The following is a 27,505-nucleotide window of genomic DNA, read 5'->3' as shown; positions in this document are numbered from 1 at the left end:
TGTAATAGTCACAAACTTATAAGTACGTGGTATCACGTAACACTCCTCCAGTGCGGACGGTATTTGCTTCGTGATACATTACCCGTGTTAAAATGGACCGTTTACCAATTGCGGAAAAGGTCGATTTCGTGTTGATGTATGGCTATTGTGATCAAAATGCCCAAAGGGCGTGTGCTATGTATGCTGCTCGGTATCCTGGACGACAACATCCAAGTGTCCGGACCGTTGGCCGTATAGTTACGTTATTTAAGGAAACAGGAACTGTTCAGTCACATGTGAAACGTCAACCATGACGTGAAACAAATGATGATGCCCAAGTAGGTGTTTTAGCTGCTGTCGCGGCTAATCCACACATCAGTAGCAGACAAATTGCGCTAGAATCGGGAATCTCAAAAACGTCGGTGTTGAGAATGCTACATCAAATCGATTGCACCTGTAGCATATTTCTATGAACCAGGAATTGTATGGCGATGACTTTGAACGTTGTGTACAGCTTTTCCACTGGGAACAAGAGTAATTACGGGACGATGACAGATTTCTTGCAGGTGTTCTGTTTAGCGACGAAGCGTCATTCACCAACAGCGGTAACGTAAACCGGCATAATATGCACTATTGGTGGCAACGGAAAATCCACGATGATTGTGACGAGTGAAACATCAGCGGCCTTGGCGGGTTAATGTATGGTGCGGCATTATGGAGCGAAGGATTATTGGCCCCCATTTTATTGACGGCAATCTAAATGGTGCAATGTATGGTGATTTCCTACGTAATGTTCTACCGATGTTACTACAAGATGTTTCACTGCATGACAGAATGGCGATGTACTTCCAACATGATGGATGTCCGGCACATAGCTCGCGTGCGGTTGAAGCGGTATAGAATAGCATATTTCGTGATGCATAGCGTATTTCATGACAGGTGAATTGGTCGTCCAAGCACCATACCATGGCCCGCACGTTCACCGGATCTGACGTACCCGGAAAGTGGAAAGTTGTAGGATATTTGCTATCGTGATCCACCGACAACGCCTGACAACATGCGTCATCGCATTGTCAATGTATGTGCGAACATTACGGAAGGCGAACTACTCGCTGTTGAGAGGAATGTCGTTACACGTATTGCCAAATGCATTGAGGTTGCCGGACATCATTTTGAGCATTTATTGCATTAATGTGGTATTTACAGGTAATCACGCTGTAACAGCATGCGTTCTCAGAAATGATAAGTTCACAAAGGTACATATATCACATTGGAACAACCGAAATAAAATGTCCAAACGTACCAACGTTCTGTATTTTAATTTAAAAAACCTACCTGTTACTAACTGTTCGTCTAAAATTGTGAGCTATATGTTTGTGACTATTACAGCGCCATCTATCACAAAGCGAAGAAAGTGACCCAACAAAAACATTCATATTTCTTTACGTTCTACACGAACATGTAATTAACAAATGGGGGTTCCTATTTAAAAAAACGCAGTTGATATCCGTTTAACCTGTGGCAGCGCCATCTAGCGGGCCAGCCATAGCGCCATCTGGCTTCCCCCTTGAAGATAGACGAGTTTCCTTGTGTGTAGTTTCTTCGTTTGATGCTTATTTCGTGAGATATTTGGCCCGTGCACTATCAATGGACCACCCTATATACATACATTTACAGGCGCCGGCGCCTGTATATCTGACGGTCTGTAGCGCCGCCATATGACGTTTCCGGACGTCTAGAAAAGTGTAACACGAATTGTGAAACGTCATGTATATAATCCAAGGAAGTTAACGGTAAATGTGTCATTTTGATGTAATGCATGGTACAAAGTTTTATTACCGTATCTGGGAAATTGTAGATTTTATCTATCTTTTAAAGAAAATGTGTTTTTCACGAACGTTTCCCCTTAAGGAGAGGAGCGGTGGGCAGCGCGCTCAGACACTTCCGGACAGGTTGTGAGCTTCGAACAGCAGCAGCGTGTTTGCGGCCGGGGGAAGGCTGGGGCAGCAGCAGCAGCTAAGCTTAATGTTAGCCTGTGCTGTTCCCACGTGATGATGGTTAATGTTTGGGTAACAAATATCGCCTGGGCCGGCCGGTGTGGCCGTGCGATTCTAGGCGCTTCAGTCTGGAACCGCGCGGCTGCTATGGCCGCAGGTTCGAGTCCTGCCTCGGGCATGGATGTGTGTGCTGTCCTTAGGTTAGTTAGGTTTAAGTAGTTCTAAGTTCTAGGGGACTGATGCCCACAGATGTTACGTCCCATAGTGCTCAGAGCCATTTGAACCAAATATCGCCTGGTGAGGAGCTTGTCCCGACGTGACGAGTGGACCTTTATATCTGCTCATCATCTGAACATCTGAAGGACCCTGTGTCAGCAGCAACGGCTGCCTGTGGATTACGGCCTATTGGTTTCTGAACTATAGCTCTACCACCAAAGCACAGGCTTGCTGGCAGTCTCGATTATTTGGGACTGCCTTTGATTTTCTCATAGATCTTCAGAAATTGCAGTGACCGTTTTATTTTACGACTGTTGTGTCGTTATGTGATCTGCCCGCCTGTGAGCTAGCTGTCCTGGTTACCCAAAAACGTGTCAGAAGCACAGCAGAACCAGCCAGCTAATTGCGTCACACTGACTATTACGTCATTTCGTACAGATTGTTTGTTATTAATCTTACGACACGATCAGAGGCTCTAGGCCAAGTCGGACCCTGTTCAAAATGGCAAAACCACATGTAACTTAAGTCACTCGTGTGATGCAGTATTAGAGCCGTATTTATTGTTCTCTATTGTGCCTTGTGTGGTCCCTTAATCACAAGCTCACCTTTTCTCTGTATCTACAGTTTGTAAATTTGTTTTGATAGTGCATCTGAGTCTCGTGTGTTACAGAAAGGGGATCTTGTGTTTTTGTCTTGTGGTGAAATAAATACAAAATTAAATTTACTGATTTTTTTAAAAAGAAAAAAAAATTATGGAAATGGAACTGTAACTTTAGAATTTTTGAAAGGCTTTTTTACGGACTATATTGACCGGCTGGAATGCCGACAAATTCAGTGCTGCGTGAAATTTGCCTGTAATATAATTTACAATTCCGATTAACTAAATTTTGAATTCTACGTCATTGTTGATTTATTCAGAGTTCTCACCTTAAACGTAGAATTAGTACTTCTGCTACAATATTAATTCATTAGTCGCCATCGATGTTCTTCTCTTTGTTGGCCGTGCGTATCTTCCAAAGTCGGCGTCGCTATCCTTCACGAAGTTAGTGGAAAGAAAGGAATACAATGCTACGTCGCTTTAAATAGGCCCTAATTCTCGTAAAACTTAGATACTTCTCACTATTTTTTATTCACAAGACAATAAGACTTCCTCTGCTCGTCGCACGAACCATAAATACTAACAAGATAGGTGCCTTTCCGCACACACCAAAAATTACGTCCGTCCCCTACAAGGTAATAATCGAAAGTGTATCTTAAGTCCTTCTTGGAGTATGAAACAAAAGAGAATCCAATATGAACATTACAGAGATTATATTCTACATCCATCTCAACTTAATCTTTGGCCCAGCCTTTAAGGTACTGTATGTCTCTGCGTCGGAATGTGTCATTACAGTCTGTATTATGCAACACACAACTCTCTATCTAGCCTTCAGAAAACAAGCGCGAAATTTTCAAATTCTCTCGCTCGCTACGCTCAGACTGTTAGTCCTACACAAAAAAAAAGAAACGGACAGGATCTTTACTGTAGGAATGTTAGTGTAGTTAAATTTTTCACTCGGGTACGTTTTCGCTAGAGGTCGTAGTTTTCGAGTTATTGTGGAGAAACGTACAAAAGTGTTCTTCAAAGGCAACCACACACTTACATTCAGCCACCCTCCCCAGCCCCCCACCGGTCAAGATTTCTGGTATGTTGTTCATGGTACTACCTCCTACTACTGTACAATAATTAGCAACTGCATGAACTATTTCCCAGATTCGGAGTTTTTTGGTCTTCATTGACCTGCCCTAATACGTCACCAGCTTACCGCTTACAATCGTAAAATTGACGGTTGTTTAAATTTTACCTATGTTGTGAATATTAACAGCATAAAATAAAAAATTACGTCCCTGTATTCGTCAAGCCCTCTGATTACGGAACTACTGTCCTTTGGATCCAATTGTTAGTTTTAGCATAACTTTTAGAAAAGTCGTTTCTTATTGGTAACCTCAGGGGCACGTTTAAATTAATAATGTTAACGAAGTATGCGACTATGCTGGTTGTTTAGTAGCCCAATCAATAGAACCACAAAAGTTCAAATATTGGGAATACCTCGAGTAGACCAAAACTACTGAACAGTGGCAGAAGGGAATGCAACGAACAATTTACTGTACAAGAAACCTTGACTGGTGAGGCACAATTGTGGAGATGTAGATGTTTTTGTAGGTCACTTTTATACCTTTCTTTTGAATATCTTGGAAACCATGGCATCCAGCTGAAACGTCTCTCAAAACAAATTCAACTACACTAAATTTCCTACGAATAGGTCTTGTTCATTTTTCTGTAGGACTAATAGCGTGCGCGTAGCGAGCGAGGGAATATGAAAATCTCGCGCGAGAGTTTTGAAGGCCATATATAGCACTGCAGGTTGCGTAAAACGATATTGGTGGATACAACTGACTCCCCCTGCGTCATTAATAACTCCTTTACTGAAACAGGTGGATAACTTGCAACTAAATGCTTTAGATTATCCATAAGATACTCTAAATGAAGAAACTAGTTAGGTTATGCAACTGTTTAGTCTAGAGGTCCTAAGTAAAATTTCAGCTTTGGTTCTGCTTACGTTACTGCCTGACAACCCCATCTTACATACTGAATGTCGTATTATTTCAGGGTATGTATAATGGTACTGATTTCTTTGCTCATGCAAACTTTTGAGTACCCTTTGTGTAAGAAGCTATCTGATCGAAGGTGAATACTGTTTGCTTTTCATTATTTAAAACGGCCTTGCTAGGCTAGGTCTGATAAAATTATTTGCTCCCGTATTATCGTGAACTATCCACTATGAATAGGATTTAACTTTAACTGCAAGTGCTATCTAGATAATATTTAAACCAGTGTTGTTCTTATTAAAGAAAGGGTTTCTCTCGTTATCAGTTGCTGTTTAAAATTGCCAGTTGCTGTTTAACTATATACTCTTTGATAATTTCATTACATTCTGCCAATGGTTGCTTTCCTTAAGCGAAAAATTAAATTATAGTGGTAGTTGCTGTTATATCTACTGATCATTTTGAAATCCTGTCAACAGTCGCTTTTCATGAGTGGTAGTTGGCAATTGCTGTTTTACTCATTGACCATTGTATTAAATTCTGCCCACAGTTGCTTTCCTTAAGTTGTAGTAATACGTTTTGTTGGCCTTTTCTGTCGTGCTGGTTATTCATTTTGCTAAATTCTGCCTACGGCTACCTTTCTTAAGTTGTAATAGTAGATCTTGTTTACAGCTGCAGCCTTACTCATTGATTATTCTATTAACTTCTGCCAACAGTTCTTTCTTTAATTTGTAACAATTTATCTAGTTGGTAGTTACTGCTTAGCTTAATGCTCATTCTACTACTACGTTCTGCCAGCAGTGAGCTTTGTAAATCACTATGGTAAATTCTGTAGTAATCGTTGGCCAAATTCGCGGTGTCAGTGGCTGCTTCTGTTACGAGTAGTAATAAATCTGGTTGGTAGTGTTACCTAACTGAGGTATTTTACTTAATTCTGCAAGCAGTACCCTTTTGTAAAGACATATTAATTAATTCTAGTGGTATGTGCTATTCTTATCTGATATATTTTACGCTTGTGAAATTTCCTGCTTGTTTAAATAAAGCGGTTTGTTTAAATTTGAATAAACTTATTCCGATTCAGCAGCTTATCACTGAACACCAGCTCTGTAGTGCTTTCAATGGCCTGTAGGTAATCTTTACATGTCCTCAATGCAGTGGTTACCATTGCTTTTTGGATCCCTATTTCTTGACCATTGTTGAGTCATTTACCATCTAAGGTAAGTTACCCAACCCAAGGGTAAGAGGTTCCTTTGATACAATTTTCGCTCCTCCATCCTCTTGGACATGATCAATAACAGAATAAGGGTAATACCTTGTGCCGGAAGCCTCTAGCTGCCATTCCTGATACTTTTTTTCCAAAATTTAGGCAGTGTCAGGTTGGAACCAGGGTCCCATGGCGTCTTGATATCAAGTCAAAGACGCTACGCCCAGGTCACTCGTCCTATGACAGCTGTTTCAGATTTTTTCCTGTCCATATTTGTGGCCATTTAATTAATTAATGATGCAGTCATTGTATCAAACCCTATTGCACTGTCAGTCTCTGTTGATTCATTGTGGACATGGGACCGGCTGGTCAAATATTTAACTATGAAATTCGTCAAACAGCTGTGCGGTTGAGATCCTATTTTATTATATTTCAGGCCCCAGATGCAAATCTATAAAATGATCGATATTGACATGCTGGGGCCATATGTTTTTGGATGTCGTGAACTCGTAGCTCAAGTGCTTCCTTCGAAGACTTGATTGCGCTATTGACCGACATGAACATGTCAAAACTGTGAAAGATATTTTGGAGATGACTACTACTTTCGTTGATGATATTTGTGTTTATGTACATGCCTCCACACAAAATTATGTTGAATTTGGCTGTTGATACTTCATCTAGAGATACTGTTAGTTTATTGAATAGAAGTGACCATATTCCGACTCGGTGGTCAATATACAGACAGATTGATTAATTTTTGAGTGATGTCAAGCCCTGTTAATTCAATAGCTCATATCATGAAGTGTTTGTCTTCACTTATTCCACCAAAGTCATTTCTAGATTTAAACTGTATTATTTTTGTGATATGAAACTATGATCATCCATCCACTGAAGCAGTCCTACAGTAAAAGATGTTCTTTCTAACAACATTATGCTCGAATTCTGTATGTCTGCATCTGACCTCAGTAAGATAAACTTCTATCCAGTTCAAAGTACTCTATTTTATCTTTTACTGATTTCATGTTTTAATGAAGGATTGGTAAGTCTGTGAAATGCACCATGCTGGTTTCTCCAATGATTTAGTTTTCTTTACGGAACGTAGTATCTGTATTTTTGATGTGTTATAATCTACCTTGTGAGTGATTACTGCAGAATTTTTTAAACTGCTGAATTACATTTTAGGCAGGGGAATTGATTGTCTTGATTTAGCCTGAAAATGATTCACTTCACCTACCCATGAAAGAAGTATTAGCTTGTCTTGCCCCATGGGCGATGTTCAGTATTTTAGTTTATTGATAAACAAAACTCGAACATTAAATACCTCTAAAATAAGTTCAGATCTCATAACATGAAACTGAAGTACTCACTTTTCACTCTCCTGACGATTTGCTGTTGCATAAGTGTAACAGTGGAAACCAGAAAAGCGATTTATGGGTGCGACGTACATTTTCACATTATACACAACTTACTTAAACACATCCGCATATTCAGTTGAAGGTCAACACTGTCAGTCGGGTTGGACACTGCGATTCAAGGTACTAGATTCTTTGGTTTAATTGTTGTTTCCAGCCTGCCATAAATTAATACTGACAGTATGCTGACGCTTAGAATTGCCATTTATTTGGTACACGTCAACAGGAAATCATATTGGTTATAAAGTTTTATGACCATCGGTAATTGGAAGTAGGGCGATACGGATCTCTAAGAACTCGTTATAATTGCTCTAAGAACGACATGATATACCTGCGCGTTCTATTAACGCTTTTCCATTCTCGTTCACTAGTCTGTTAAGCGTAAGTAGTATTTCCCGTAAAGCAATTTCTTAATTAACCACAAGCTGTACTGAACGATTTCCCACTTCCAAAAATAAATGTAATTTCTTAAATATTCTCTGTTGTAAATTCTAAAAGAGGTCAGACATTTTATTACGTCAAAAATGGTTTATAAATCTTGAAACTATTGTAATGGTTAATGACAAATCCAAAAATGCTTGTGTCGTTAATGGTCCATCCAAGAACAATTTAATAAGTTACGCAAGATTTAGTTGTCAGTATTTTTCTTTTTTTCTGAAACAGTGTTACACATGACGGAGTCACATTAGTGTGACCAACGCCTATGTTCGACGCCGAAGATCAATAATCATTCACAGACGACAGGTTGCAGCACTAGAAGTGGAAGGAGGACCTGGATAATAGTTCAGTCGTTGTCGTAATGCGGACATGGGGTGATTTATCTCACGTCCAAAACGCCATGATCGTTGGCTTTTGGGCCAAGAGTGGAAGAATTTCCGAGACGACTAAGTTTGTGAACTCTTGGCGTGCCACAGTGGTTAAGGTATACCGTGCGTGTCAAAATGGCGCTGTCTAAAGCAGCACCGACTCAAAGGAAGGCCTCGGCGCTTGTTCGTGACGTCACGTCAGCTAGGCACGGCGAACGCCAGGTCTGTTGCAGGCATACTCATAATGGTGGTGTCTCCCTCCCAGACACTGGAAAATGTGAAACTATTGGCGGTTGTTGACCAACACACATTGTTCTGAGAGATTTCTGCAATCAATTAATTGTGCAATTCATTACACTTCTTAACAAATAGTGTACTCCTGAACTTAAATTTCCACCTGTATTAAGGATTGACATACAAAAACAACTTCATGGTCCAGCAGCAACAGAATTCGTGCTTATTTACCTTATTTGTAAATCTGAGGCAGTTACGTTTGTACTGGGTTGCTTTTACAAGAAACTGTGAACATATTGGTGCTCTTCTTTAGGTATCTTGGTTGACTATGGGGTGAGGAGCTTTGAATGTTAATGAAATATCTTGCGATTGTACACGTCGAGAGGGAGGGGGTGCGGGACAGAAGAAGAGGCAAAAGAGAGATACTCGTTTTATCAAATAAAATTTTTTTATCTTATTAAGTTTCTCCTTTCGGTTGCAAGAGGGGAATATTTATCTTTTCGAATGTGCATGTTTAAAAAAGTTTAAGCTCAGCGGTATTTTCGATGTATGAAGCAATTTTTTTTGTGTTTAGAATTCCTTTCGTTGAAAACGACTGTAATCTAATGACTGGCAACAGTTGGACATTTACACATGTAAATTAGTTCACATTTCCAGTGACGACGTCAAACGAAAATAAATAAATAAATAAAAGAAACGAGTTCATTGTAAGGGGGTTGGGGTAACTTTCGATAACAAAATGGATCAAGTAAGTATAGTTACATGAATGTAAAATTTCCGAAGCTTGCAATGGGGCAAAGCGTCTTCTCATATTGATCTACGTTTGTTTCGACAGGATTCAGTAATACAGAACTATGATCTTCAGTTGTAGCTTTACGATAGTAAGAAAATCTTTCATCTAAATAAAACTGCAGAATCCAAAACAATACCAAACGTTTTGTCCAAAAATAAGAGATTTATACTCATAAGCACGCCCAGGCGTTTCTGCCTGCAACAGACCTGGCGTTCTCCATTCCTAGCTGACGTGACGTCACCAACAAGCGCCGAGGCCTTTCTTTGAGTCGGTGTTGTCTAAAGCCGGCACCGAGGAAACTATAGAGTGCCAAGGGCCATGGTATAAGGGGTGAACAACGGCTGCGGAGATGTCTACGGGCGAACAGACGTGCTACTATAGAGCACTTACCGTCCATATGAACCAACGGGCAATCAACAATGTCTCCTCAAAGACCGTACAACGAACGTTGCTGCATATGTGCCTCGACAGCAGGTACCTATGGCTGCTCATCGGGGAAGAAGGTTGGAATTTGCACGTCAGTGCCGTTCCTGGACGCCTAATAGGTGGCGACAGGTGACCTTTGCAGAGGAATCACGTTCTGTGCTTCATCGGATAGATGGCCATTGGCGTGTACAGCGACAAACGTCTGAAAGCAATTAACCCTGCATGCATTGTGGTATGGGGAATGTTTTCGCCTGGTGGCGTTGCGAGCACGTGACGAGTAACCAAAGTATGTAAGCGGAGCAGACACGGACGGGGAATCACCCTAGGGAAAATGTGGGCTGCAAATGGGGAAATCCATTGGGATAAGTTACTCTGACAAAGGGCAGATTGTTATTACGCAGATCCAGTGAACGAGTAGGTGGAAAACGGTGAAGCTGGTCGAATGTGCACGTGCTACTATCGTGAACATATAAGGTAAGAGGTAGTACCTGTGTGTTAAAATTACGAACAATTTCAGTTGGAAAGACCACATATATAATATTGTGGGAAAGGCGAGCCAAAGGTTGCGTTTCATTGGCAGGACACTTAGAAGATGCAACAAGTCCACTAAAGAGACAGCTTACACTACACTCGTTCGTCCTCTGTTGAAATATTGTTGCGCGGTGTGGGATCCTTACCAGGTGGGATTGACGGAGCACATCGAAAGGGTGCAAAAAAGGGCAGCTCGTTTTGTATTATCACGTAATAGGGGAGAGAGTGTAGCAGATATGATAAGCGAGATGGGATGGAGGTCATTAAAACAAAGACGTTTTTCGTCGCGGCGAGATCTATTTACGAAATTTCAGTCACCAACTTTCTCTTCCGAATGCGAAAATATTTTGTTGAGCCCAACCTACATAGGTAGGAATGATCATCAAAATAAAATAAGAGAAATCAGAGCTAGAACAGAAAGGTTTAGGTGTTCATTTTTCCCGCGCGCTGTTCGGGAGTGGAATGGTAGAGAGATAGTATGATTGTGGTTCGATGAACCCTCTGCACTTAAATGTGAATTGCAGAGTAATCATGTAGATGTAGATGTAGTTGCAGAAGGACAGTGAAACTGCCACCTTGTCTCCTCAGTAACGTAGGACAGATGGTGATCTGTGGATTCTCAGCCAAAAGGGCACATTGCTGGTGCACGCACGAGAGTTTCGGAGCAGAACGTTCATGGCACATTGTTGAACATGGAGCTCCACAACAGACCAATCTCAAATGGTCACATGCCGACCCAACGACATGGTCAGTTACGGTTTCAGTGGGCTTGAGACTATCCGAATTCGACCGTAGATCAATAGAAACGTGTAGGCTCTTCGGGTGAATCACATTTTTGCTACACTAGATCGCTGGTCGTCTCCACAAGGGCCGTCAGCGAGGTGAATCGGTGCTTGAAAGGTGTAGCGCGCCACGGACCCGGACTGGTGGGAATAGTATTATGCTATGGGAGACTTACTCTTGCATTTGCAAGGGACCTGTGGCGGTAATGGAAGACACGCTGACATGTGCGAACTACCTGGATCCCTTCATGCTTGGTGTATTCCCCCCCCCCCCCCCCCCCCCCCCGCTATGGCGATGTCATCTTCAGTACTATAATTGTCTCGGAGCCAAAACCGTGCTACAATGGTTTGAGGAGCATTAAACTCACGTTGACATCTCGGTGACCAAATCCGCCTGATGTAGATGCTATGCAACCGATTTCGGTCGCTATTTGGCGTCCTCACCGTGTACGCAAATGAGCGACCCGTTACTTAAGCGAATTTAATGAGCTGTGCGTAGAAATGTAGAGCCACATATCTCCACAAACCTGCCAAAATACTGTCGGACCTCTGTTGCGCATAAAAGGAAAAAGTATTCCAAAATCACCTGTAGTTTCCTGTTCATATTTCGTTCAGCGCATTTCTTGTTTTGTAATCTTTTGAATGGAACTCAAGGAACTTTTATCATGTCTGAAGAAATGTACCTCCACTCTTAAAGAAGCAATTTTCAGGTTGGATGACCTAGTTACGTGGAGCTTTGTCAGGCACATACGGAGTTAATTCCACCTGTGCTCCGTGGGATTTAAGTCAAGGGAATGGAGAGGCCAGTCCACTCACCGAATATCATCTAGTTCCAACAGCCCGTCCACCTGCGTTGTTCGTTGCGGTCGCACAATGTCGTATATAAAAATGAAATCAAGACCAAATGCATCCCTGAAAAGACGCACATGGGAAAAAGTGCAGTGCCATTATAACTTTGACCAGTAAGTGTATTCTGTTGAAAGACTGGGAAGTACGTACACCAATGCAACATTATGCCTTCACAGACTGTAGCACTTAGTCTTCCAAAACGATAATATTATACGATGTTCCTAGATGGAATACGTGTTCCCATCTCTTGCCATATTGGAGTACATCCAGAATGACTTCTCAGAATGTAACTGGTCCAATTCAAGAAGAACACGCAGTCCCACTCTTCGTTGGTCAAGTCTCCATGCTCTTGGCACCATCGCAAACTGTGCTGTCGATGTACGGGTGTTAGCGGAGCACAACTTACTAGTCTTCAAGCAAAGACGTCATCCCCATGCAGTGACAATGTGGAGCGTAAAACTGCCTACCTTGGAGTTCTGTTAAATGTGGTTACAAGTGCACCTGCTGTCCGACTTGGGTTCCTTCTTGGGTGCTGCACAATGTAGCCGTCATCCGCAGCTGTACTTGACTGTTGTTGAACATCTCAGTGTCAGTGACTCAAATGTTCCCTATGCACGAGAAGCTATAGTACAGCGTAAATGCTTGCTGGTTGACGCGCAACGTGTTTTTCCACTCTTCCTACTGGCAACTGTTGCGGTGCCAACCCCATTTGGCGCTATAGTCACGCTGATCTCACAGCATGCTATGTCCAGCTTTCTGTGCACGACAGGGAGACCTCTGGCGACATCTTCCCGCACATTCATTCATTTTCACCGACTTGTTAATATGTTATATTACTTTATCTATCTGGTCGTTAATTTTTGAAGGGCCACGTGATTTGGGAGCAAACAGAGGAAGTGTATTTGAGTTACAGCTGATGGTACCTTTTTACACGATCAGCCCCAGTAGATCTCACGTAGCTACGAGGCTCCTCTTCCACCAGATTCTTTTCTGTGCCATCTGTCGCTAATCACCCTCTATGCCGTTCTGTAGCAAGTGCTTATGGACTCCATCTCCCCACTTTCTCTTTGGTCTTCCTAATGGTCTTCTTCCGCAGGTAGTAAAATCCATCGGTTTCAAACGGATTAAATGGCTCTAACCACTATGGGACTTAACATCTAACGTCATCAGTCCCATAGACTACTTAGACCTAACTAACCTAAGGACATCACACACATCCATGCCCGAGGCAGGATTCGAACCTGCGACTGTAGCAGCAGCAGCGCGGTTCCGGACTGAAGCGCCTAGAACCGCTGGGCCACAGAGGCCGACCTTTCGGTTTCGAAGTCCTTCCGTGATGGGAATAGCACCCATGAATATCTCTATTTGCGCATAGAACTCATTCTCCACTTGGAATGCGCTTTCTTCAGAGGGTGCACAGTTGTTAACAAATGACGTGTTACGTACCTTATGGTCTGTTGTTAATACCGCTATTCTAGGAGTCAGTGGCGGAAATCCAGATACATTAGCAGCTACTGCTGCTAATGTCGTCCGAACAAGACACAACCAGGGCGAAGGCACTATAGGAGCAAAGATGCGAGCTGGTGCCGGTGCCGTAGACACTCGCCACTTGCACGAGTTCCACCAGCGCCATGGCCTGCACTGAGGATGAAGATATCGACTTCGTCTCGGCCAATTTTCGGCCGAGTATAATACGCCAATGACCGGACGATAACGGACAGAAGCCTACTTAAAAGACAAAGGGAATCTGTCACCCACTTGGTTATAGATCATCGCCTAGTGTTGACTTAGGCAGGGAACGTCGTTTAGTGAACTCTTGAGAGTGAACAGAAAGTAGCTGTAATTGCATTTGCTACGTACTGCGAAGTTTACCTACGATTATTTGCTCTTAACCATTGAGAGCCTTTTTTGTTATATTACAAACAGTGTTGCAGACTTCAGGATTCAACAAGTCACAAAAATAAATAAATATGTTAACTCATTTGCGAGACAGCTACTGATACACTACTGGACATTAAAATTGCTACACCACGAAGATGACGTGCTACAGATGCGAAATTTAACCGACAGGAAGAAAATGCTGTGATATGCAAATGATTAGCTTTTCAGAGCGTTCACACAAGGTTGGCGCCGGTGTCGACACCTACAACGTGCTGACATGAGGAAAGTTTCCAACCGGTTTCTCATACACAAACAGCAGTTGATCGGCGTTGCCTGGTGAAACGTTGTTGTGATACCTCGTGTAAGGAGGAGAAATGCGTACCATCACGTTTCCGACTTTGATAAAGGTCGGATTGTAGCCTATCGCGATTGCGGTTTATCGTATCGCGATATTACTGCTTGCGTTGGTCGAGATCCAATGACTGTTAGCAGAATATGGAATCGGTGGGTCCAGGAGGGTAATACGGTACGCCGTGCTGGATCACAACGGCCTCGTATCACTAGCAGTCGAGATGACAGGCATCTTATCCGAATGGTGCAGCCACGTCTCGATCCCTGAGTCAACAGATGGGGACGTTTGCAAAACAAAAAGCATCTGAACGAACAGTTCGACGACGTTTGCAGCAGCACGGACTATATGAGCTCGGAGACCATGTCTGCTGTTACCCTTGATGCTGCATCACAGACAGGAGCGCCTGCGATGGTGTACTCAACGACGAACCTGGGTGCTCGAATGGCAAAACATCATTTTTCGGATGAATCCAGGTTCTGTTTACATCGTCATGATGGTAGCATCCGTGTTTGGCGACATCGCGATGAACGCACATTGGAAGCGTGTATTCGTCATCGCCATACTGGCGTATCACCCGGCATGATGGTATGGGGTGCCTTTGGTTACACGTCTCGGTCACCTCTTGTTCGCATTGACGGCTCTTGAACAGTGGACGTCACCTTTGAGATGTGTTGCGACCTATGACTCTACCCTCCATTCGATCCCTGCGAAACCCTACATTTCAGCAGGATAATGCACGACTGCATGTTGCAGGTCCTGTACGGTCCTTTCTGGATACAGAAAATGTTCGACTGCTTCCCTGGCCAGCACATTCTCCAGATCTCTCACCAATTTAAAACGGCTGGTTAATGATGGCCGTGCAACTGGCTCGTCACAGTACGCCAGTCACTACTGTTGATGAAATGTGGTATCGTGTTGAAGCTGCATAGGCAGCTGTACCTGTACACGCCATCCAAGCTCTGTATGACTTAATGCCCAGGCGTATCAAGGCCATTATTATGGCCAGAGGTGGTTCTTCTGGGTACTGATTTTTCAGGAGCTATGCACCCAAATTGCGTAAAAATGTAATCACATGTCAGTTCTAGTATAATATATTTGTCCAATGAATACCCGTTTATCATCTGCATTTGTTCTTGGTGTAGCAATTTTAATGGCCACTAGTGTAAAAAAAAATCGTAATGTACTGCAGCCATAGCGGCATCGTCAAATGTTAAATGCAGAATCAGCACCAGCATCGCCAAATATATATGGGTGCTGTTTCTGCATAAACATTTGACGATGCCACTATGGCTGGAGTACATTAGGACTTTGCTTTTATTAAACAGATGTGATGATGTTCACTATAAACCGAAACCGGTAGTCTATTAACAAAAAAGTTTGTGATCATAGACGTAAAATAAATGAAAGGTATTATATATACGACAATGTCGCAGCTTGTGATTAATTTCATGGACATCCGGTACAGAAATAATGCAGGATCAGTTCAGTTGAAACACTTTTAATATGCAGCTACGGTACGTCATACCATTAGATACCGGTACCATTACTGCTACAATAGGGGCTCAATATACCGTCAATCAGAGTCTGAAACCTCAGGATTGTATTCTGCACAGCAGAACGAAGCGTGTCAGTAGCTATGCTGGCTACCTCTCTTGATATTCTGCGCTTCAGATCAGCACATGTGTGAATGTCCCCTTCATAAACCGTGTCCTTCAGGTAGCTCCACAAACAGAAATCACAGGCAGTGAGATCAGGTGATCGTGCCGGCCAAGCATTTGTAAATGATCGGCTGATAATTCCGTCGTTTACAAATGTGTATCGGAGAAGCAGGTGAATTTAACGAGTGCGTCTCTCTCCTGAAGGGCGGGTATGACATGCTGGCGAAGCATATCACATTAACGCTGCCCAGTCACACTGCACGTCTTTGGTCCTTTGCACGTCTTTGGTCTTTGAGTGCCAACCTGTTAGATGAAGAATGGGCCAATGATGAATGTAGCCGTGAAGCCACGCCAGGGCTGACACGTTCGCCACACAGAGGAACTTCATTCACGGTGACTGGAGGTGAAGACCCCACACTCAGCAATCCTGTGTGTTTACCTCATTCGTCAGAGAGGGCCGGCCCTCGTCAACTTCAATCCTTGCGAGAGAGTAGGAGTGAAGGCAACACGTCGTTGTGCGTTCTGTGGTGCAAACTGCTTTACGATACGGATATTGTACGGATACCATTTGAGAATGTTTCTAAGCACCTTCCCTACAGTGGACCACAGGATGTTTAACTATCGTGACACCACACGCACACTGCCTGACGATGCCGGCCGGAGTGGCCGAGCGCTTCTAGGCGCTTCAAACTAGAACAGCGCGACCGCTACGGTCGCAGGTTCGAATCCTGCCTGGGGCATGGGTGTGTGATGTCCTCAGGTTAGTTAGGTTTAAGTAGTTCTAAGTTCTAGGGGAGTGATGACCTCAGATGTTAAGTCCCATAGTGCTCAGAGCCATTTAAACTGCCTGACGATCGGAAATTGCGCGCAGCGTTGTCTGCCATAGCAACAGCGATTACATCAACCACCTGTGGTGCATCGGCCTCTTCCGGAAGCGACGCCCAGTTCCCCAGTTGATTCGAAATTCTTCATCACGCTCCGGACACCAGGTGGAGAAAGAGGACCCTTCCGTAATCCATACAGCCGGCGATATTCTCGAAGTGCAGCTGCAGCATTACTGTTGTTTTGATAACAGAGCTGCACCAATAACGCCCTTCGCCTTTTGTCCCAGCTCATGTCGACACTGCGACTGGCCAGGTATGTGAGACTGTAAATGACAATGACTGATCACGGCACTTGGTGGCCATAGTTAAACCGGTCGGCGGCGCTGTGACGCATGAAAATCATCCACCCCATACTCTGCACGTTAATGCCACCAAGTTTGCTACTCGTACGATAGTTAGTTTCCGGGCTATAACGTCTTAAAGAGGGGAAAGTTTCATTATAGCCACACGGTATATTAAATGCTAGGGTAGTGAATTACAACAGCTTTTAATCCTCTGGCAGAGGAGCAAGTATCATGGAAACACAGCTAGAAGCAGACCGGCGCGGCACACTGCAAAGGCTCGACTTGTGTCGATTCCACCTGTCACCTGCAGCACGAACACTTGAAGGCTTACTGCGTACACATGTCTATAAAGACAGGCGCCATTTGTGCACTATACCATCATGCCACAGGCGTTGCTAGATGCGGAGTGAAATATACGATTGAAGGAAAATCTCTGTCGATTCGAGTTGATACACGACAACGACACACCTCCCACATGACAGGTGCCCAAGAGGACACAAGTCGGTTGGCTACGTGCAGGAGCAATGAAATCACGATCCGTGGTAAGCCACATCCCGTCTGACATCACAAACCAAGATGGAGGTAAGTCACTCCCCTATCCTAATCTCACAGCCCAGTATTTTAACCGCCATTGAAATGAAACAGCCAATCCCATTACAGTACATTACTGGCCAAGATAGCTAAACAGTCAGTCTCAAATTAACATTTTTACCAGCCATTAAAACAGAACAACCAGCCACAGCATACTATTCTTGTGGCCATTCAAATGAAACAGTCAGTGCCAAATATAGCCACAGAGCAGCTATCTTGATCAAAAGTATCCAAACTATTTGAATTTTACACCATATTCCAAACTAGTTATCAAAAATTACATAAAGGGTGTTACCTGCGTTATTTCCACGTGTAAAATACTGAAGCTACATAGTAAAAAAAATGAAAACCACCATGTATGCCATGAACTGACAGGATAAGCAGCAATTGTAAACGTCCATCATTAAACCTGCATACCATTGTTGACGTAATGCACAATGGATCATCTAAATAAATATTTTCCACATCTAAATTATTTTATGATGCTAGCCATGTGTCACAATATTAATCAGTATCTAAAATTTCGGCCAAAAATTTGTCTGAAACACTGGAAAAGCAGCGTTTATGTCTAGTGTCACATGGTTATTTCCACAGACACAAATATCTGTAAAAATTAATGCCTACAAACATTTCTGTGGACACACTAATTAAGTTGTGTTTTCATATCTAAATAGCTACAGAACACATGTTCTTAAGGAAATCCTAAGCATGTAGTTGACATTTAATTTTTGGGACTACGCTTGGTGTAAGACACAGTAAACCCTCAAATTCAATAATTCCACATCTAAATTGAACTTCGATGCTTGTTAAGTATCATAATGTTAATTCAGCTTCTAAAAGGCAGCAAAAATACGAAAGAAGTAGAAAAACTGCAATGTGCTTGGGAAGTGCAGGGCCCTGGCGTAACGGTGGTTACCTCCTGAATAGGCTGTCAGTGTCCTCTTGAAGGGCAGGTGTTTATTGCAGATCTTGTTAGCGGAACGGCGGTCTGCGGGTAGCATCACCGACTAGTAATGAAAACATTCTGGTCCCGTGTTCAAACCTAACCACGATTTAAATTTTGCATAAAAATGATCAGCAAGACTATCCGAAGACTTCCGGCATAAGTTGCCGCCATTGGTCTGCCAACGGACTTGTCAAATATGGCAGAGGAGCCAACACAGATTCATGGCACGCTTTGTCTCTACGAGTGAGAAACTGTCCCTAAAAAGCGGAAGAATCGACAATGATCAATGGCATGGTGATGTAGAAGGCAGTGGTAACAACTCCACTTCAGTCGTATAATTTGCATCCACAGGATATGTGTCCTGAAATTGGAAAAGTGTCATCGTGGTCTCTACATTGGCAAAAGATTCTAGATCAGTCCCCCATTCGGAACTCCAGTAGGGGACTGCCAAGGGAGAGGTGACACTGAGAAAGAAAGGAGTAACTAACGAAAAGGAAATGCCCCCCAAGTGTGTCGACTACAAGAAATTTGAACGTGGTAAGGAAGACAGAAAATTTGCAAAGTTAAATGTAATGAATCAGTCAATATACAGGGTGCAAATTTTAAGTTGACAAACCAGAATAACTCGAAAAATAAGCTTCACACAAAAAAATGTGTAGAATCCACAGTTTCTTATTTTTGAATGGGACATCTGCTGGTGCTAAAATTAGCCTGCCACCCCCACTCCCCTGGGGGTGGGAGGCAACTTTAAAATTTCAAATGGGAGCCCCCAGTTTTTACTGCAGAATCAAATTCTACATAAAAAACTACGTACAATTTGCCTTAAATATTTGTTTTGATTCTTGGTAGTTGGCGCTGTAATTCAAGAAAATCCAAATTCTCATTTTATGTGGAAAATGGTTACGGATAAATAAAAAATGCTTATTTACCTCGTAAATTTTGATTCGGAAGTATTTGCACATACTCAACAATAAAACGAAACAAATCGTTACTTTTCAGGACCACCATATCTTAAACGGGAATACGTTCATCTTTAGTTAGCGAGTGGATTAGTGTTTTCTCCAGTTAGACTTTTACATTGTTTACTCTGTCAATTAATGAGTTCACTCGTTAGTGAGTAGGATGTTTGGTTAGTTAGTTAGCTAGTCAGATGATTTGTTTGATAATTAAAAGCTATGTCACCTCATGACCACGAAACAAACAAAACTTATACGAATCTGCGAAAAAAATGAATATTTGAGTCAACATTTCCTCACTCTCAAACCCCACCCTATGGGGGGAGGGGGAGATTTTTAGATTTAGTGAATCAAAATGTACGAAGTAAATAAGTATTTTTTATTTATCTGTAACCATTTTCCACGCAAAAATGAGAACATGGATTTTCCTGAACTACAGTGCCAACTACCAAGAATCAAAACAAATGTATAAGACTAATTGAACGTAGTTTTTTATGTCGAATTTTATTCTGCAGTAAAAAATGGGGGTTCCCATTTGAAATTTTAAAGTTGCCTCCCGCCCCACCCGCAGGAGGGTGGTGTGGCGGGCAAGTTTTAGCATCAGCAGATGTCCCCCTCGAAAATAATCTACTGCGGATTCCACACATTTTTTCGTGTGAAGCTTATTTATCGAGTTATTTTCTTTGTAAACTTGGAATTAACATCCTGTACAGTGGGAGCCAGTGAAAAGAAGTAGAAGGAAGATAAGAATTTCTAGCGAGAAAAATATATGGTAATATCAATAGAAGCAGAAAATGGTATCACGAGTGTAGAATTCATTATGAATAGGAAGGTAGGGCAGAGAGTGAGATACTGTGAACAGATCAGTGATAGGGCTGTTCTCATGAGTTTCTACAGCAAACCAGCGCTGGCAACAATGGTGCAGATACACAGAAAAAATGGTTCAAATGGCTCTGAGCACTATGGGACTTAACATCTATGGTCATCAGTCCCCTAGAACTTAGAGCTACTTAAACCTAACTAACCTAAAGACATCACACACATCCATGCCCGAGGCAGGATTCGAACCTGCGACCGTAGCGGTCACGCGGTTCCATGGTGAAGCGCCTAGAACCGCACTGCCACACCGGCCAGCTCATATACACATCCCAACGTTGCCAGTAGAAGGTAAAGAGATAGAGAAAGTGAAGATATTGAACAAGTAGTTCGGTATGTAAAGGGAGATGATATTCTAATACTGATGGGGGACTGAAATGCGATTGTAGGGCAAGGAGTAAAATGAGCTGGTGGGAATAGTATTATGCTATGGGAGACTTACTCTTGCATTTGCATGGGACCTGTGGCGGTAATGGAAGACATGCTGACATGTGCGAACTACCTGGATCCCTTCATGCTTGGTGTATTCCCCCCCCCGCTATGGCGATGTCATCTTCAGTACTATAATTCCGCCTGATGTAGATGCTATGCAACCGATTTCGGTCGCTATTTGGCGTCCTCACCGTGTACGCAAATGAGCGACCCGTTACTTAAGCGAATTTAATGAGCTGTGCGTAGAAATGTAGAGCCACATATCTCCACAAACCTGCCAAAATAATGTCGGACCTCTGTTACGCAGAATCTGTGATGTGTTTCGTTCCAAGGACGGACAAACAAGCTATTAAGCAGGTGTCTTAATGTTCTGATCATCAGTGAACTGGCATTAATAGGTTGTGAATGAGAAACCGACCAATTCGAAAGGGCAACCAAGACTCCTGTTACAGTGATATGGGACACAGTACATCATTCAGTGGCTAACCGGGGTCACTCTTCTGTAGTAGGTCATTAACAGAAGTTATGGCATATGTAAGCCAGAGCTGCGGAAGCTACCAACAGTTTGCTGTATTAACGGCAAGTGCTATTCTATCGGTTTTAACACGCTCGCAAAAGCTTCACCCATATACTGGGTCAGTCGACAGAAACTGTAGCGTTTATTCAAGAGCCCGCTTCGTTATAAACTCACCTACCCATAAAAGGAAAAAGCATTCCAAAATCACCTGTAGTTTCCTGTTCATATTTCGTTCAGCGCATTTCTTGTTTTGAAATCTTTTGAATGGAACTCAAGGAACTTTTATCATGTCTGAAGAAATGTACCTCCACTCTTAAAGAAGTAATTTTCAGGTTGGATGACCTAGTTACGTGGAGCTTTGTCAGGCACATACGGAGTTAATTCCACCCGTGCTCCGTGGGATTTAAGTCAAGGGAATGGAGAGGCCAGTCCACTCACCGAATATCATCTAGTTCCAACAGCCTGTCCACCTGCGTTGTTCGTTGCGGTCGCACAATGTCGTATATAAAAATGAAATCAAGACCAAATGCATCCCTGAAAAGACACACATGGGAAAAAGTGCAGTGCCATTATAACTTTGACCAGTAAGTGTATTCTGTTGAAAGATTGGGAAGTACGTACACCAATGCAACATTATGCCTTCACAGACTGTAGCACTTAGTCTTCCAAAACGATAATATTATACGATGTTCCTAGATGGAATACGTGTTCCCATCTCTTGCCATATTGGAGTACATCCAGAATGACTACTCAAACTGTAACTGGTCCAATTCAAGAAGATCACGCAGTCCCACTCTTCGTTGGTCAAGTCTCCATGCTCTTTGCACCATCGCAAACTGTGCTGTCGATGTACGGGTGTCAGCGGAGCACAACTTACTAGTCTTCAAGCAAAGACGTCATCCCCATGCAGTGACAATGTGGAGCGTAAAACTGCCTACCTTGGAGTTCTGTTAAATGTGGTTACAAGTGCACCTGCTGTCCGACTTGGGTTCCTTCTTGGGTGCTGCACAATGTAGCCGTCATCCGCAGCTGTACTTGACTGTTGTTGAACATCTCCTCTCCTTCGGACAGCGGTGTCAGTGACTCAAATGTTCCCTGTGCACGAAAAGCTATAGTACAGCGTAAATGCTTGCTGGTTGACGCGCCACGTGTTTTTCCACTCTTCCTACTGGCAACTGTTGCGGTGCCAGCCCCATTTGGCGCTATAGTCACGCTGATCTCACAGCATGCTATGTCCAGCTTTCTGTGCACGACAGGGAGACCTCTGGCGACATCTTCCCGCACATTCAGTCATTTTCACCGACTTGTTAATATGTGATACTACTTTATCTATCTGGTCGTTAAGTTTTGAAGGGCCACGTGATTTGGGAGCAAACAGAAGAAGTGCATTTGAGTTACAGCTGATGGTACCTTTTTACACGATCAACCCCAGAAGATCTCACGCAGCTACGAGGCTCCTCTTCCACCAGATTCTTTTCTGTGCCATCTGTCGCTAATCACCCTCTATGCCGTTTTGTAGCAAGTGCTTATGGACTCCATCTCCCCACTTTCTCTTTGGTCTTCCTAATGGTCTTCTTCCGCAGGTAGTGAAATCCATCGGTTTCAAATGGATTAAATGGCTCTAAGCACTATGGGACTTAACATCTAACGTCATCAGTCCCATAGACTACTTAAACCTAACTAACCTAAGGACATCACACACATCCATGCCCGAGGCAGGATTCGAACCTGCGACTGTAGCAGCAGCAGCTCGGTTCCGGACTGAAGCGCCTAGAACCGCTGGGCCACAGAGGCCGACCTTTCGGTTTCGAAGTCCTTCCGTGATGGGAATAGCACCCATGAATATCTCTATTTGCGCATAGAACTCATTCTCCACTTGGAATGCGCTTTCTTCAGAGGGTGCACAGTTGTTAACAAATGACGTGTTACGTACCTTATGGTCTGTTGTTAATACCGCTATTCTAGGAGTCAGTGACGGAAATCCAGATACATTAGCAGCTGCTGCTACTAATGTCGTCCGAACAAGACACAACCAGGGCGAAGGCACTATAGGCGCAAAGATGCGAGCTGGTGCCGGTGCCATAGACATTCGCCACTTGCACGAGTTCCACCAGCGCCATGGGCTGCACTGAGGATGAAGATATCGACTTCGTCTCGGCCAATTTTCGGCCGAGTATAATCCGCCAATGACCGGATGATAACGGACAGAAGCGTACTTAAAAGACAAAGGGAATCTGTCACCCACTTGGTTATAGATCATCGCCTAGTGTTGACTTAGGCAGGGAACGTCGTTTAGTGAACTCTTGAGAGTGAACAGAAAGTAGCTGTAATTACATTTGCTACGTACTGTGAAGTTTACCTACGATTATTTGCTCTTAACCATTGAGGGCCTTTTTTGTTATATTACAAACAATGTTGCAGACTTCATGATTCAATAAGTCACAAAAATAAATAAATATGTTAACTCATTTGCGAGGCAGCTACTGATACACTACTGGACATTAAAATTGCTACACCACGAAGATGACGTGCTACAGATGCGAAATTTAACCGACAGGAAGAAAATGCTGTGATATGCAAATGATTATCTTTTCAGAGCATTCACACAAGGTTGGCGTCGGCGGCGACACCTACAACGTGCTGACATGAGGAAAGTTTCCAACCGGTTTCTCATACAGAAACAGCAATTGACAGGCGTTGCCTGGTGAAACGTTGTTGTGATGCCTCGTGTAAGGAGGAGAAATGCGTACCATCACGTTTCCGACTTTGATAAAGGTCGGATTGTAACCTATCGCGATTGCGGTTTATCGTATCGCGACATTGCTGCTCGCGTTGGTCGAGATCCAATGACTGTTAGCAGAATATGGAATCGGTGGGTCCAGGAGGGTAATACGGTACGCCGTGCTGGATCACAACGGCCTCGTATCACTAGCAGTCGAGATGACAGGCATCTTATCCGAATGGTGCAGCCACGTCTCGATCCCTGAGTCAACAGATGGGGACGTTTGCAAAACAAAAAGCATCTGAACGAACAGTTCGACGACGTTTGCAGCAGCATGGACTATATCCGCTCGGAGACCATGGCTGCTGTTACCCTTGATGCTGCATCACAGACAGGAGCGCCTGCGATGGTGTACTCAACGACGAACCTGGGTGTTCGAATGGCAAAACATCATTTTTCGGATGAATCCAGGTTCTGTTTACATCGTCATGATGGTCGCATCCGTGTTTGGCGACATCGCGGTGAGCGCACATTGGAAGCGTGTATTCGTCATCGCCATACTGGCGTATCACCCGGCATGATGGCATGGGGTGCCATTGGTTACACGTCTCGGTCACCTCTTGTTCGCATTGACGGCACTTTGAACAGTGGACGTCACCTTTGAGATGTGTTGCGACCCGTGGCTCTGCCCTCCATTCGATCCCTGCGAAACCCTACATTTCAGCAGGATAATGCACGACTGCATGTTGCAGGTCCTGTACGGGCCTTTCTGGATACAGAAAATGTTCGACTGCTGCCCTGGCCAGCACATTCTCCAGATCTCTCACCAATTGAAAACGTCTGGTCAATGGTGGCCGAGCAACTGGCTCGTCACAATACGCCAGTCACTACTCTTGATGAACTGTGGTATCGTGTTGAAGCTGCATGGGCAGCTGTACCTGTACACGCCATCCAAGCTCTGTTGGACTCAATGCCCGGGCGTATCAAATCCCTTATTACGGCCAGAGGTGGTTGTTCTGGGTACTGATTTCTCAGGATCTATGCACCCAAATTGCGTGAAAATGTAATCACATGTCAGTTCTAGTATAATATATTTGTCCAAAGAATATCCGTTTATCATCTGCATTTCTTCTTGATGTGGCAATTTTAATGGCCAGTAGTGTATGTTGGAGTGTTGTAGAACCTTCGTTTCCCTATGCTGTTACCTGACACTGGGGCATAGCTGTGTAATAGTTTCAGGGAGAAAGTATCTTAGCTGTGTGCTGCACCCGAAGTCGTTTCACGAACTCACAATCTCGGCTTACCGTAACAACAGTTGCAACTCGGCTTCCACAGCAGCAGCGACGAGGCCCCTACAAAACTGGTGACGATGGTTTACAAGAGTCTGTGTCTTATCTCACAGCTTCCATAAAAACATATTTACTTTTCGACATCAAGGTTACCAATTACCACCCCAACGTAATTCCTGTAAGGCAGATAAATTTATCCTTTATCTTTCAATCCCCTTGATGATTCTGATGCAGGCAGCTGTTTTATATAAACAACGACTATTCCACGTTCCAAACCGTATACCGTGTTCTCGAACTTTTCATCTACTTTGTACTACCAAATTGCGAAGATTTCTTGTAGTTTGCTTACGGGGTAACCTTCCCCTAGATGATTTTCTTTCTCTACAGCTGTCGAGGGTAGTTTGCCTTTGTCTTAAAAATGTGAAAGGATGAAGGACAGACAATGGGAAGATAGGGCACTGTGAGGCACAGTTAGGTCTGGCTCATCGACCCTGTTAGCAGCTGTGCTACCGTCGGCATAGCCCTTGTCATTATTGTGTTGTCGTCTTCAGTCCTGAGACTGGTTTCATGTAGCTCTCCATGCTACCCTATCCTGTGCAAGCTTCTTGATCTCCCAGTACTTACTGCAACCTACTCCTTCTGAATCTGCTTAATGTATTCATCTCTTGGTCTCCGTCTACGATTTTTACCCTCCACGCTGCCCTCCAATGCTAAATTTGTGATCCCTTTGTGTCATATGAACTCACAAACATCTCAGCCCACAAGGACAGTACCACTTGTAAGGTGGTGTGTCCTGCAGAGAACTGGTGGCCTCTAGTTGTCATATCAAACTTGGTTGTTTTTATTCCTTGGTCCGGTGCACAGTCGAGGCCGATCCGAGCCTATGGGAGCAAGGACACAGTGCAGACGGCAACCTGTTCCAGAGGCCGCCTACACATCAAATCAGTGGAGGGCCGAGCGCAGCGAACCAGTCCAGCCGGCAGTCTCAAGGCAGCCGCCAGCCGCCAGCAGGTGCTGACCGTCTGTCTGACCACCTCTGCCTGCGACCGCCGCTGCTGCTGACTCACCTCTCTGCTGACAGCCACTCTTGGCCGCTCACTTCTTTTTGTCCTCCCATCACTCTTCACAATGGCTGAATGTAGCATGCCACGAGTTTTGCTCTTATAATAACACACTAAACGTCCTCAATACACGTAGAATAAATTCCAATCTCTGAGGGTACCTGTGTAAACTGACGGGAAAAACTCGCCACACCAAAAAATTTTGGGATAGATTAATGAAATTTTGGGAATACAATTCTCTAGGTGACATATGTAAGTGATTAACATTGCAAGATTACAGATTAGCATAAGCACGAGGGAAGCAATTGCAATTGTGAAACGCTGGTACGTTAGTAACCAATGTAACCACCAGAATGTTGAATGCAAGCATGTAAATCTGCACGCATTGTATTGCGCATGTGCCGAATGTCAGTTTGTGGGATAGAATTCCGTGGCTGTTTCTCTTGGCTGGTCAATGCAGAGACGGTTAATGTTGGCAGTGGATGACGCCGGAGTTATCGTCCGATGATGTCACATATGTACTCGATCGGAGACAGATCTGGTGATCGAGCAGGCCAAAGCAACAAATGATTCAAATGGCACTCAGGGCTATGGGACTCATCATCTGAGAACTACTTAAACCTAACCTAAGGACATTACACACATCCATGCCCGAGGCCGGATACGAACCTGCGACCGTAGCAGACCCGTGGTTCCGGACTGAAGCGCCTAGAACCACTCGGCCACCACAGCCTGCTCCAAAGCAACATATCGACACTCTTTAGAGCATGTTTTCAGATGAAGAGGCCCCATGTAACACTCAATACTGCGTCATTTGGAGCTAGAAGTTCTACCTAACAAGGAAACTCTTTATTTAATATAAAATACAAGTAAAATTATTATGCTTCGGCAATATGATTGCATTACTGAGTGTCCGATCACTGGTGAATTTTCTTATCTGCTTTAACTATTTTATATTTCTAGTTTTTACTGAGTCTGACGAAGGCGATGTTGGCCTGATGTATTCGACGATGCCCTTCCGCTACACTGTCGAAAGGATCGTCCTAAGAAATACCAAAGGTATTTGCTCTTTCAGTATTTGATCTGTTTATACATGCTTTTAGGTTATCGAAGTCTGCACAACGCAATCGTGATTGGTAAATAGATGTATTTGTTCTCTGTTTTCTATGTAGATCAACCTGACGATGCCTAAATAAGGCGAAACGCGTAGTTGAAAACTAAAAAACTAAAATTGCAACCAA

This window comes from Schistocerca serialis, chromosome 8 (genome assembly GCF_023864345.2).
Source record: "Schistocerca serialis cubense isolate TAMUIC-IGC-003099 chromosome 8, iqSchSeri2.2, whole genome shotgun sequence".
Taxonomy (NCBI): Eukaryota; Metazoa; Arthropoda; class Insecta; order Orthoptera; family Acrididae; genus Schistocerca; species Schistocerca serialis.
The sequence above is the reverse complement of the archived record's forward strand: the minus strand, read 5'-3'. Positions refer to the sequence as shown.